Source organism: Trachypithecus francoisi, unplaced genomic scaffold (assembly GCF_009764315.1).
Source record: "Trachypithecus francoisi isolate TF-2019V2 unplaced genomic scaffold, Tfra_2.0 Lachesis_group5, whole genome shotgun sequence".
Lineage (NCBI taxonomy): Eukaryota > Metazoa > Chordata > Mammalia > Primates > Cercopithecidae > Trachypithecus > Trachypithecus francoisi.
In genome coordinates this window covers 21539158-21551576 of record NW_022681470.1, presented here as the reverse complement: position 1 = coordinate 21551576, position 12419 = coordinate 21539158, and the positions used below count along the sequence as shown (strand labels likewise).

Below are 12419 nucleotides of genomic sequence, written 5' to 3'. Positions count from 1 at the left end.
AGTCAGTCAATATGTGAAATTCAGCCTACTTCGGTTTGCCCCAGTGATATTAGCCAGGCTGCTGTGCTTCCCTCCAGTCCAGCTTCTCTGAATTACTATAATTTTGGAGCCCTGAACACTTCTTTTCCCCTGTGGAAGTGAAAAGTTGAAGGAGTCGGGAGAGGAGACGTTCGAAAGGCACTGTGGCTGGAGAAAACAAGTTAACCTCTTGTTTCCAGGTGACTCTCCTCCCTTAGGACTCTCCAGCCTTCTTTTCCTCCATCTTTAGTACTTGTATATGAAAAAGATCAATAGAAACTGTAGCCAGTAAGAAAGCATTCCACTTTCTACATTTAAAAGGAAAATGTGTGGCTGGCAGGCCCAACTAGTTGTATACCCCTAACATACATTCTTCCTTACAAATCGCAATTTAGTTTAACAGCAATGTACCCAGAGAACTAACTTAATTTCCCGGGCTTCCTTGCATTTAGGTGTGATCATGTGTCTTAGTTCTGGGCAATGCAATCTGAGAAGCAGTTTCTTGGGCTGAACTTCTGGGAAAGCTATTTTTTCTTTTTTTTAAGTGGTAAAAATGGACAGACTCCACATGTTCATGCCTTTTGCCCTTCTCTTTCGTATTGCTGCCTGGGGCATAAATGTGATATCTGAAAATAAAATAGTCATCTTCAGATCAGAAGAATTAAAGGTGCCATTAGGGATGGAAGAAGACGAAACTAAAAATGGCTTGGATCCTTCATTTCAAGAAAAACTATATGGATTTCCAAACAATGTGTAAAACCGTATCAGTCCTTGACCACCCACCTCTGGACTTATTATATAAGAACAATAATTATCTATTTTCTGAAAAAACTGTGATTGTTCTACTAATACATGTACCCAAACACTATTTTAACCAACACGGCAACTGAAGTTGATCACAAGAGTACAAATTGATATTAGCAATACAAGTGACTCAAAGAAAAAATAAAGAATTCATTTTCCTGCCCCGAAACAAGCTATCATTAAGAGTATGTTGCTGCCAGGCATGGCTGCTCACACCTGTAATCCCACTTTGGGAAGTTGGGGCAAGAGGATTGTTTGGGCACGCGAGTTCAGGACCAGTCTGTGCAACATAGCAAGATCTCAATCTCTACTAGAAATACAAAAATTAGCTGGGCATGATGGCACATGCCTGTGGTTCCAGCTACTCAGAAGGATGAGGTGGGAGGATCATCTGAGCCTAGGAGGTTGAGGCTGCAGTGAGTCACGATTGTACCATGGCACTCCACCCTGTTTAGCCGGGCGAGGTGGCGGGCGCCTGTAGTCCCAGCTACTCGGGAAGCTGAGGCAGGAGAATGGCGTAAACCTGGGAGGCGGAGCTTGCAGCGAACTGAGATCCGGCCACAGCACTCCAGCCCGGGCGACAGAGCGAGACTCCGTCTCAAAAATAAAAATAAATAAAAAAATAAAGAGTATGTCACCTCTCCCTGGTTCATCAGCTCTGGGCAGGAGATGAGAATCATGTAAAAGGAAGGAAAATCTTGCAGTAGCTATGTGGATGGGGTAAAGAGATGTCAAGAAAAAGGAAGGATTGGTAAGCCATTCTATAGATGTCTACCTTATCAAAACTTTTCTCTGAATATCACGCTGAAAAGTCAGCTGGAAACTGACTAAATTCATCATTCTCCTCTTGCACTTCTTTCTTATCTTTTTTGTTTTGTTTGATTTTAAATATTATGCATCACCAAAGCCTACAAACTTCCTTATCTATTATCTAAATTAAGGTCATTACTACCTAATCATTCAGCTTAGTCAAAATATGTTTTCTTCTCCCTCAACCCACAGCCACTTGACCACCAAATCCTCTTGAGAGTACCTCTTTAACTCAGAGGCATATGTGGATGAGGAAGACAGACGTATAAAGACAATTATAAATCACTGCTCAAGAAATCTTGGTGTCTCATCGTCTCTCATCTGGATAACCATATCAATTTCCCAGTCCCCAGTATGCCCACATCCTCAACTTCAATCTAAAATACTGACAAAATTGTATTTCTGAAACCCAACACTTTTCTTGTCGCTCTCTTGTTCTAGGATACCTGGAAGCTTTGTGTTTGTTTGCATGCCATTGTAGGACTTCGGAAATCTGTCCTCAGGCTGGTCTCCAGCCTTATTTCTTATTACTACTTCTACACGAACTTCTGCTTCCCATGTGTGCCATGCACTTGCATAAGTCTATGAATTTGTATGTGCTATACCAAAAATACAGTCAGTAGTATCAGACCCATATGCAAGTGGCCCAAATATTTTTCTGTCTCCTCTCATTGGCTAAATCCAGCTCAAATTCCTTTCTGACTATTCCAGGCAAATGAATTGCTAATTATTTTGGTCCCTCTGCAGACTGTTCATATAACTCCTTGTTTATGGATATCTGCCCGTGGACAGTGAATACCTTGAGAGGAGCTTCAGGGACTGGTTGGCTGGCACATGGAAACATCTGAGTACATCGAAGAAAGAGGAAAGAAGAGGAGAGAATTCCTACTACAGATTTTTTTCTTTTTATTATTTATTTATTAAAAAAATTTTTTTTTGAGACAGAGTCTCACTCTGTCACCAGGCTGGAGTGCAGTGGCACTATCTCAGCTCACTGCAACCTCTGCCTCCCGGATTTAAGCGATTCTCCTGCCTCAGCCTCCCAAGTAGCTGGGACTACAGGTGCATTCCATCAAGCCCAGCTAATTTTTGTATTTTTAGTACAGATGGGGTTTCACCATGTTGGTCAGTCTGGTCTTGAACTCCTGACGTCGTGATCCTCCTGCCTCAGCCTCCCAAAGTGCTGGGATTACAGGTGTGAGCCACCACACCTGGCCATTTTTCTTTCTTTCTTTCTTTCTTTCTTTCTTTCTTTTTTTTTTTTTAAAAGAAAACTTATTGCCTGTAATTAACATTAAGTCGAGTCTGTATCTTCTCATACAAAGTGAAGTATTTTCAGAATATTTTTGGTGGAAGGGGTTCATGCTTCAGAAAAGGGCAGGGCTACAGAGACATCTAAGATCCATTCTAGCTCCAACATTCTATGCAGCTTTTGTAAACTGCTGTATCAAAATATTTTAAAATAAAAAATTAGTAGAGCTCAATTATAGAACCAATTGACTGAAATCTTTTCGTTACTTTGAATTTATATATAGGTAAAAGTAAAGAATAATTACCGGGCGCCGTGGCTCACGCCTATAATCCCAGCACTTTGGGAGGCCGAGGCAGGTGGATTGCCTGAGGCCAAGAGTTCAATACCAGCCTAGCCAACATGGTGAAACCCCGTCTCTATTAAAAATACAAAAATTAGCTAGGCATGGTGGTGAACGCCTGTAATCCCAGCTACCTGGGAGGCTGAGGCAGGAGAATCGTTTGAACCTGGAAGACAGAGGTTGCAGTGAGCCAAGACTGAGCCACTGCACTCCAGCCTGGGTGTCAGAGCAAGACTGTCTCAAAAAGCAAAAACAAAAATGAGAATAATCGATGAATTCTACATTCTCGAATTAGCACTTTGGATTTCAACAAATTTTAAGGCAGCATAAAATAATTTAATAGACTAAATAATGATGATAAAATGATGGAAAGTTTTATGTTTCTCTTCATTACATCACGTTTTGTAAAGTCAATAGCAAATACATAAATTCATAGCAACCATCTTTTGTAAATCAATATCAAGTACCTACATTAGTTGGGATTAAAGAATTATTTTATCTGACACTTCCCCAAATTATGATGTAGCTGACAGCAAGACAGTACTTATCAAATAGATCAAAAAATAGTGAGAGAATATGACTTCATGATTTTTCCTAGATTTAGTTATTCTTGTCTGGACAAACTGGGAGTGAAATATAGATGAGAACTGCAACACATAAACATATAACACCTTACTGCCTCCCATACAAAACTTATCTTTCTTTATCCTGTGCCAATACATGAAAGCTCATGCTCTATAATGGAGGCTTTTTTATGAACAGAAGAACTGAAATTCGTTTGTCCTTTTTACTATAAAGCAAGACCCATCTGGCCGAGTGTGGTGACTGACACCTGTAATCCCAGCACTTTGGGAGGCTGAGGCTGGTGGATCATGAGGTCAGGAGTTCAGGACCAGCCTGGTCAAGATGGTGAAACCCTCATCTCTACTAAAAACACAAAAATTAGCCGGGTGTGGTGGCAGGTGCCTGTAATCCCAGCTACTCCAGAGGCTGAGGCTGCAGAATCGCTTGAAACATGGCAGGTAGAGGGGTGGAGTGGGGCGGGGGTTGCAGTGAGCCAAGATTGCACCACTGCACTCCAGCCTGGGCAACAGAGTGAGGCTCTGTCTCCAAAAAAAAAAAAAAAAAAGTCCCGTCAAGCTCAATTCTCCAAGGACACAAAGAAAAAGCAGCTCTAGATTTCCACCTCTGGTTATGGCAGACCAGCTCGTGTCAGTCAATTGTTACTGACAATAACAACTAGAAAGGGTTAAATTTAAAAATACATATTTTTGAAGGTATTTGAGAATTACAAAGTCAGTGAAGACCTATGGCCCTAAGGTCCAGGAGAGAAGGGGAGTTCAGAGAGGTAAGCCTCACTTTCAGTCTGTTTTTCTCTGAGTCATTTGCTGATTTTTAAGTGGCTGTCAAGAGTCACAAAGTCAGGTAGATAAACATTATATTGAAGGGCCGCTAAGAAGGAGGATTTCTTTCCTTTTTTTTTTTTTTTTTTTTTTGAGACGGAGTCTCGCTCTATTGCCCAGGCTGGAGTGCAGTGGCGCCATCTTGGCTCACTGCAACCTCTGCCTCCGGGGTTCAAGCAATTCTCCTGCCTCAGTCTCGTGAGTAGCTGGGATTACAGGCACGCGGCACCACATTTTTGTATTTTTAGCAGAGACGGGGTTTCACCCTGTTGGCCAGAATGGTCTCCATCTCCTGACCTTGTGATCCACCCGCGTTGGCCTCCCAAAGTGCTGAGATTACAGGTACGAGCCACCGTGCCTGGCCAGGAGAGTTTCTTACATTCACCGCTGCTGCATTAAGAATAGAGATGAACCAAAAAATGAAATAAGCCTCATAAACCCTAAAATCCAGATTCTAATTAGCAAAATTCTAGACTGGATTAAATCGACCTGATCTGGCCGGGAGTGATGGCTCACGCCTGTAATCCCAGCACTTTGGGAGGCTGAGGCAGGTGGATCACTTGAGGTCAGGAGTTCGAGACCAGCCTGGCCAACATGGTGAAACCCCATCTCTACTAAATATACAAAAATTAGCCAGCCGTGGTGGCGCATAATCCCAGCTACTCAGGAGGCTGAGACAGGAGAATCGCTTGAATCCGGGAGGTGGAAGCTGCAGTGAGTGAAGATCGGGCCGCTGTACTCCAGCCTGGGCAACAGAGCGAGATGCATCTCAAAAAAAAAAAAAAAAAATTTACCTGATTCTGCTTATCTGTCTCTCAGAAGTGATAACACTGATAACAAACCCTGGTAGTGATATCTAGGAGATAACATCAACCTGGATCTTAAATTATCTCTAGAATTTTCCACATTCAATATTCATTATTATCAAAAAATTAGTACACATATGAGTAAACATGTGAAATAAACAAAACAAAACAAAAAAAGAAAGAAAAAATAGTACTGTCAGACCCACATGGAAAAGGCCCAGCTATTGGAATTATTACATGTGGACTTCAACTGTCATGTTTATGTTCCAGAAAAATAGAAAAAATATGGAGAATTTCAGCAGAGAATTATAATCTATAATAAAATAAACAAAAAGATATTCTGGAATTGAACAATGTAATAACTAAAATTAAGAAAGTGGAGGGTTCTGTTTTTCAGCTTTGGAACCGCCCCCCCGCCCCCATCTCTGTACAGGGGAGCTTCTATGGAGCCCCCTCCCTCTGTCTCTGGACAGGGGAGCTTCTTCTTTCTTTCTTTCCCATTCAACTCTTTGCTCCTGAAAACTACTCCATGTGTGTTTGTGTCGTTTATTCTAATTTGACTCTAGACGAAGAACCAGGTGTTCCTCCACTCATCAGAGCCGTTATCAATTTGGTGCGTTGGTTGGGAATCTGAGGTAGAGCCTTTGTCAGAGTGTTACAGGAATAGGCTCTTGGATACATCACACTCCAGTCAAAGCCTAGAAAGCTGAGGGAGCAACCCCTGACAGCCAGAGGAACGACTTGAATATCAGTGCGAAGAAATAGGAGACCTTAAACTGAAAATCACAAAAGATAAGTAATGGAAAGCAATCAAACTCCAAATGGTGCTGCAAACTGAACCACGCATGAACACGCTGTTCTTCTGAGGACCCTTAGATTTACCTCAGGAGAAGCCCTAGCTACTGTTCCCCATTCATATCAGTATCATTTTGCATTCCCACGAGAAATGTATCATTTTAATTTGCATTTCTTTAATTAACAATATTCATGGCTGTGCGTGGTGGCTTACACCTGTAATCCCAGCACTTTGGGAGGCCGAGGTAGGTGGATAACTTGAGGTCAGGAGTTTGAGACTAGCCTGGCTAACATGGTGAAACCCTGTCTCTACTAAAAATGCAAAAAATTAGCTGGGCATGGTGGTTGGCGCCTGTAGTCCCAGCTATTTGGGAGGCTGAGGCAGGGGAATCACTTGAGCCCAGTATGCAGAGGTTGCAGTGAGCTGAGATCATGCCACTGCACTCCAGCCTGGACGACAGAGGTAGAGACTCTATCTCCAAAAAATCCAACCCCCCCCCCAAAAAAAATTCATTCAACAAACATTTATTTGCACATTATGTACCAGGCTATCATAGGCATTAGAGATACAGCTTTAAACAAAACAGACAACATTGACCATCCTGGAGCACACATTCTAGTAATAATAAACAAACGTAAACAAATTCGTAAATAGCATGTTAGATTGTAAAAGGTACCCTGGAGAAAAAACTACAAGGAGAAAACAAAAATGTATATGGGGTCAATTAAAAAACAAAGCAGCTCTTTTTCTGGTCGGAACCATGGAGGGTGTAGAAGAGAAGAAGAAGAAGGTTCCTGCTGTGCCAGAAGCCCTTAAGAAAAAGCCAAGGAATTTCACAGAGCTGAAGATCAAGCGCCTGAGAAAGAAGTTTACCCAAAAGATGCTTCGAAAGGCAAGGAGGAAGCTTATCCATGAAAAAGCGAAGCACTATCACAAGGAATATAGGCAGATGTACAGAACTGAAATTCGAATGGCGAGAATGACAAGAAAAGCTGGCAACTTCTATGTACCTGCCGAACCCAAACTGACGTTTGTCATCAGAATCAGAGGTATCTATGGTGTGAGCCCAAAGGTCCGAAAGGTATTGCAGCTTCTTTGCCTTCGTTAAATCTTCAAGGGAATCTTTGTGAAGCTCAACAAGGCTTCGATTAATGTGCTGAGGATTGTAGAGCCATATATTGCATGGGGGTACCCCAATCTGAAGGCAGTAAATGAGCTAATTTACAAGCGTGGCTATGGCAAAATCAATAAGAAGTGAATTGCTTTGACAGATAACGCTTTGATTGCTCGATCTCTTGGTAAATATGGTATCATCTGCATGGAGGATCTGACTCATGAGATCTATACTGTTGGATAATGCTTCAAAGAGGCAAATAACTTCCTGTGGCCCTTCAAATTATCTTCTCCATGAGGTGGAATGAAGAAAAAGACCACCCATTTTGTAGAAGGTGGAGATGCTGGCAACAGGGAGAACCAGATCAACAGGCTTATTAGAAGAATGAACTAAGGTGTCTAGCATGATTATTTTTCTAAGCTGGTCAGTTAATAAACAGTACCTGCTCTCAAATTGAAAAAAAAAAAACAAAGCAAAACAAAAAAAAAGGTGGGCCAGGCATGGTGGCTCACGCCTGTTATCCCAGCACTTTGTGAGGCTGAGGTGGGTAGATTGCTTGAGCCCAGGAGTTCAAGATCAGCCTGGGTAACATGGTGAAACCCCATCTCTACCCCAAATAAGCTAGGTGTGGTGGTGCGCACCTGTGGTCCCAGCTACTCCAGAAGCTGAGGTGGGAAGATCACTGGAGTCTGGGAAGTTGAGGCTGCAGTGAGCCATGATCATGCCACTGCACCATAACCTGGGTGACAGAGTGAGACCTTGCCTCAAAAAAAAAAAAAAAAAAGAGTGTGGCTGGGCATGGTGGCTTATACTTGTAATCCTAGTGCTTTGGGAGGCAAAGGCCAGAGCATTGCTTGAGGCTAGGAGTTTGACACCAGCCTGGGCAATATAGTAACCTCCTGTCTCTCCAAACAAACAAACAAACAAAAAGGCTGAGCACAGTGGCACTCATCTGTGGTCTTAGCTACTCAGGAGGATGAGGCGGTAGGATTGTTTGACCCCAGGAGTTCAAGATTGCAGTGAGCTATGATCACAACTCCAGCCTGGGCACCAAAGTGAGACCCTGCTTCTTCTTCTTTTTTTTTTTTTTTAAAGTTTACTAGGAAAACGAAAGCGCTAAAGAGGGCACTAGTAAGCCAGAAGACCAGAAGAAAGGTCAGTAGAGACTGAAGCAGAGAGAAAAGAGGTGGAAACGAAAGACCCTACAAAATAAATAGAACACGATAGCAAGATTTAATATACTTGTAATAGAAGTCCTGAAGGGGAGGAGAGAGAAATTAGGGGAAAAACTGCTACGTGAAAAGAAATTGACAGAAAATTTTCCAAAGCTGATGAAAGGCATCAAGCCAAAAATCCAAGAATATCTATGAACTTATATCAGGATGAATTAAAACCACACCTAGGTAGGTGATGGTATAACTGCTGAAAAACAATGGAAAAAAAATCTCAAAAATGGTCAGAAGAAATTCATACATTACTTTCAACAATAAGATTAACAGCTATCTTTTTATTTTATTTATTTATTTATTTAGACCAAGTCTTGCATTGTCACCCAGGCTGGAGTGCAGTGGCACGATCTTAGCTCACTGCAACTTCTGCCTCCCGGATTCAATGATTTTTCTGCCTCAGCCTCCTGAGTAGCTGGGACTACAGGTGCCCGCCACCATGCCTGGCTAATTTTTGTAATTTTAGTAGAGTTGCGGTTTCACCATATTGATCAGGCTGGTCTCGAACTCCCGACCTCAGTTGATCTTCCTACCTCAGCCGCCCAAAGTGCTGGGATTACAGGCATGAGTCACTGTGCCCAGCCAAAGCTATCTTTTTAATAGAAACATTTTAAGCCAAAAGACAGGAATAATTATTGTAAACTGCTGAAAAAGAAAGGGAAACTAAACTAGATATCTATACCTAAGAAAAATAGCATGGTGGTGATATCAAGGCAGACAGAGTAGGAAACAACATTTCCTTGTGCTGCTATTCAGGAACAGCATAAAATATTGTGAGCTCCTTGTGTAACCACCCAGTAGGTTCACCTTGCTTTCTGCCTAGACAGAGCAGATTTACCAAGATAGGGGAATTGCAATAAAGAGTTATTCCCACAGAGCTGGCTTTGCAGGAGCCCGGAATTTCATTATTAATCAAATCAATCTCATCAAGAATTCAGGGGATGGGAATTTTTAAGAATAATTTGGGCCGGGCGTGGTGGCTCAAGCCTGTAATCCCAGCACTTTGGGAGGCCAAGACGGGCGGATCACGAGGTCAGGAGATCGAGACCATCCTGGCTAACCCAGTGAAACCCCGTCTCTACTAAAAAATACAAAAAAACTAGCCGGGGGAGGTGGCGGGCGCCTGTGGTCCCAGCTACTGGGGAGGCTGAGGCAGGAGAATGGCGTAAACCCGGGAGGCGGAGCTTGCAGTGAGCCAAGATCTGGTCACTGCACTCCAGCCTGGGCGACAGAGCGAGACTCCGTCTCAAAAAAAAAAAAAAAAGAATAATTTGGTGGGGAGGGGGCCAATGAGTCAGGAGTGCTGATTGGTTGGATCACAGATGACATCACAGCTGTCCTCTTGCTCAGAGTTACTTTCTGGGTGGAGGCCACAAGATCAGATGAGACAGTTTATCCATCTGGGTAGTGCCAGCTGATCCATGAAGTACAGGGTCTGCAAAATACCTCAAGCACTGATTTTAGGCTTTACTACAGTTACATTATCTCCAGGAACAATTTGGGGAGGGTCAGAATCTCGTAGCCTCCAGCTGCATGACTCCCAAATGGTAATTTCTAATCTTGGGCTAATTAGTTAGTCTGGCAAAGGCAGTCTATACCCCAGGCAGGAAGGGGTTTGTTTTGGGAAAGAGCTGTCTTTGTTTCAAACTATAAACTATAAACTAAATTCCTCCCAAAGTTAGTTCAGCCCACATGCTGGGAGGAACAAGGACAGCTTGGAGGTTAGAAGCAAGATGGAGTTGGTTAGGTCAGATCTCTTTCACTGTAAAATTTCTCAGTTATAACTTTGCAATGGTGGTCTCAATTGGAAGCAGAGACTGTATCATAGCCTTCTTTGTATCTTCAGACTGTAGCAGTACTTAAGATATTTGTAGAACAATTGAAGAGTCTAGAGCAGTTGGACCTTTCATTACTTGTTCAACTCACTATATCTGGGCAAAACTGACGCTGACCTAATGCTCAACTCTAAGAAAACGTTTTAATCTGGGCCTTGATACTATTTAATTGTGTGATAATAGAGATAATTATTCAACCCCTAGTATTAGTTTCCAAGGGCTGCCATAACAAATTATCACAAACTGAATTGCTCAAAATAGCAACTTATTCAAGTTTTCAGCAAGACAACACTCCCTCTGAAAGCTTGTGAAGAACTTTCTTTGACTCTCCATAGCTTCTGGAAGCTGTTGGCAATCCTTGGCATACCTTGGTAATAGGTATATCATTCCAATTTCTGCCTTCATTTTGACACAGGCATCTTTACTCTGGATCTCTGTGTCTCCAAATCTCCCTCTCCAGTCACTGGGTTTAGGACATGAGTCATTGAATTTAGGGCCTACCCTAATCCAGTATGACTGCATTTGAGCATGTTTAGACTTACAAAAACATTCACAGGTACTGAAGGTAAGGACTCCAGCATATCTTTTTTGGGGACACAATTCAATGTACTAAACTCCAGAGCCTCCATTTTCTCTTCTATAAAATAAATATAGCCTGGGTGCAGTGGGTCACGCCTGTAATCCTGGCACTTTGGGAGGCCGAGGTGGGCAGATCATTTGAGGTCAGGAGTTCCAGACCAGCCTGACCAACATGGTGAAACCCCATCTCTACTAAAAATAGAAAAATTAGCCACGTGTGGTGGTGGGTGCCTGTAATCCCAGCTACTTGGGAGGCTGAGGCAGGAGAATTACTTGAACCCGGGAGGCGGAGGTTGCAGTGAGCCGAGATCACGCCATTGCATTCCAGCCTGGGCAATAGAGCAAGACTCCATCTCAAAAAAACAAAACTAAACTAAATAAATATAATATCAACCTTGGAGAGTTATGATCAATAATTAAGTAATGCCTAGGACCCAGAATAAGTGGGTAATACATTCTCAAGGCAGGTTTTAAAAAGTAAGTACTAAGTGAAACCTTGGGAGGCTGAGGTGCGAGGATTGTTTGAGGTCAGGAATTCGAAACCAACCTAGGCAACATAGCGAGACCTCATATCTACAAAAATAAGAACAATTAGGAATGGTGGCACAAGCCTGTAGTCCTAGCTACTGCAGAGGCTGAGGTGGGAGAACTGCTTGAGCCTAGGAGTTCAAGGTTACAGTGAGCTATGGTGTGCCACTGTACCCTAGCCTGGGTCAAGACAGAGACCCTGACTCTTTAAAAAAAAAAAAAAGAAGAAGCCATGCCCGGTGGCTCACGCCTGTAATCCCAGTACTTTGGGAGGCCAGGGCGGGCAGATTACAAGGTCAGGAGATCGAGACCATTCTGGCTAACACGGTGAAACCCCGTCTCTACTAAAAATACAAAAAAAAAAAATTAGCTGGGTGCGGTGGCGGGCACCTGTAGTCCCAGCTACTCAGGAGGCTGAGGCAGGAGAATGGCGTGAACCCGGGAGGCGGAGCTTACAGTGAGCCGAGATCGCGCCACTGCACTCCAGCCTGGGCGACAGAGCGAGACTCCGTCTCAAAAAAAAAAAAAAAAAGAAAAGAAAAAGGCACATAAATACATACTGATAGACTCAGGAAGGGGTGCGGTGGTTGGGCGATTGAAAGTGAAAGTTTCTAGTAACTATACGTATTAATAAGATTCTGTGGATGAAAAACTCCATTTTTTTCAAAGAAAACTATAATATTCAGTCTAATATCAAATAAATCAGAAAATATGAGGCCTAATAGACACAATTGCAGTGTATAGCAGCAGCAGAGCTACTGCTCCTTTTGGAGCAGGGCTACCCCATAGGCAGTGTGCCCAGAGGAGCAGCTCAGAGGCAGTGTTGCACTCATATTTATACCTATTTGTAATTACATGCAAATTAAGAGGTGATTTATACAGAAATTTCTAGAAAAGTGTGGTAACTT

At 42.7% G+C, this 12419-nt stretch overlaps 1 pseudogene; it reads left to right on the top strand.

The window, feature by feature from the left end:
• The first annotated feature begins 6989 nt into the window (after window positions 1–6989).
• On the top strand, window positions 6990–7811 carry LOC117075634 (annotated as a pseudogene).
• The last annotated feature ends 4608 nt before the right edge of the window (window positions 7812–12419 follow it).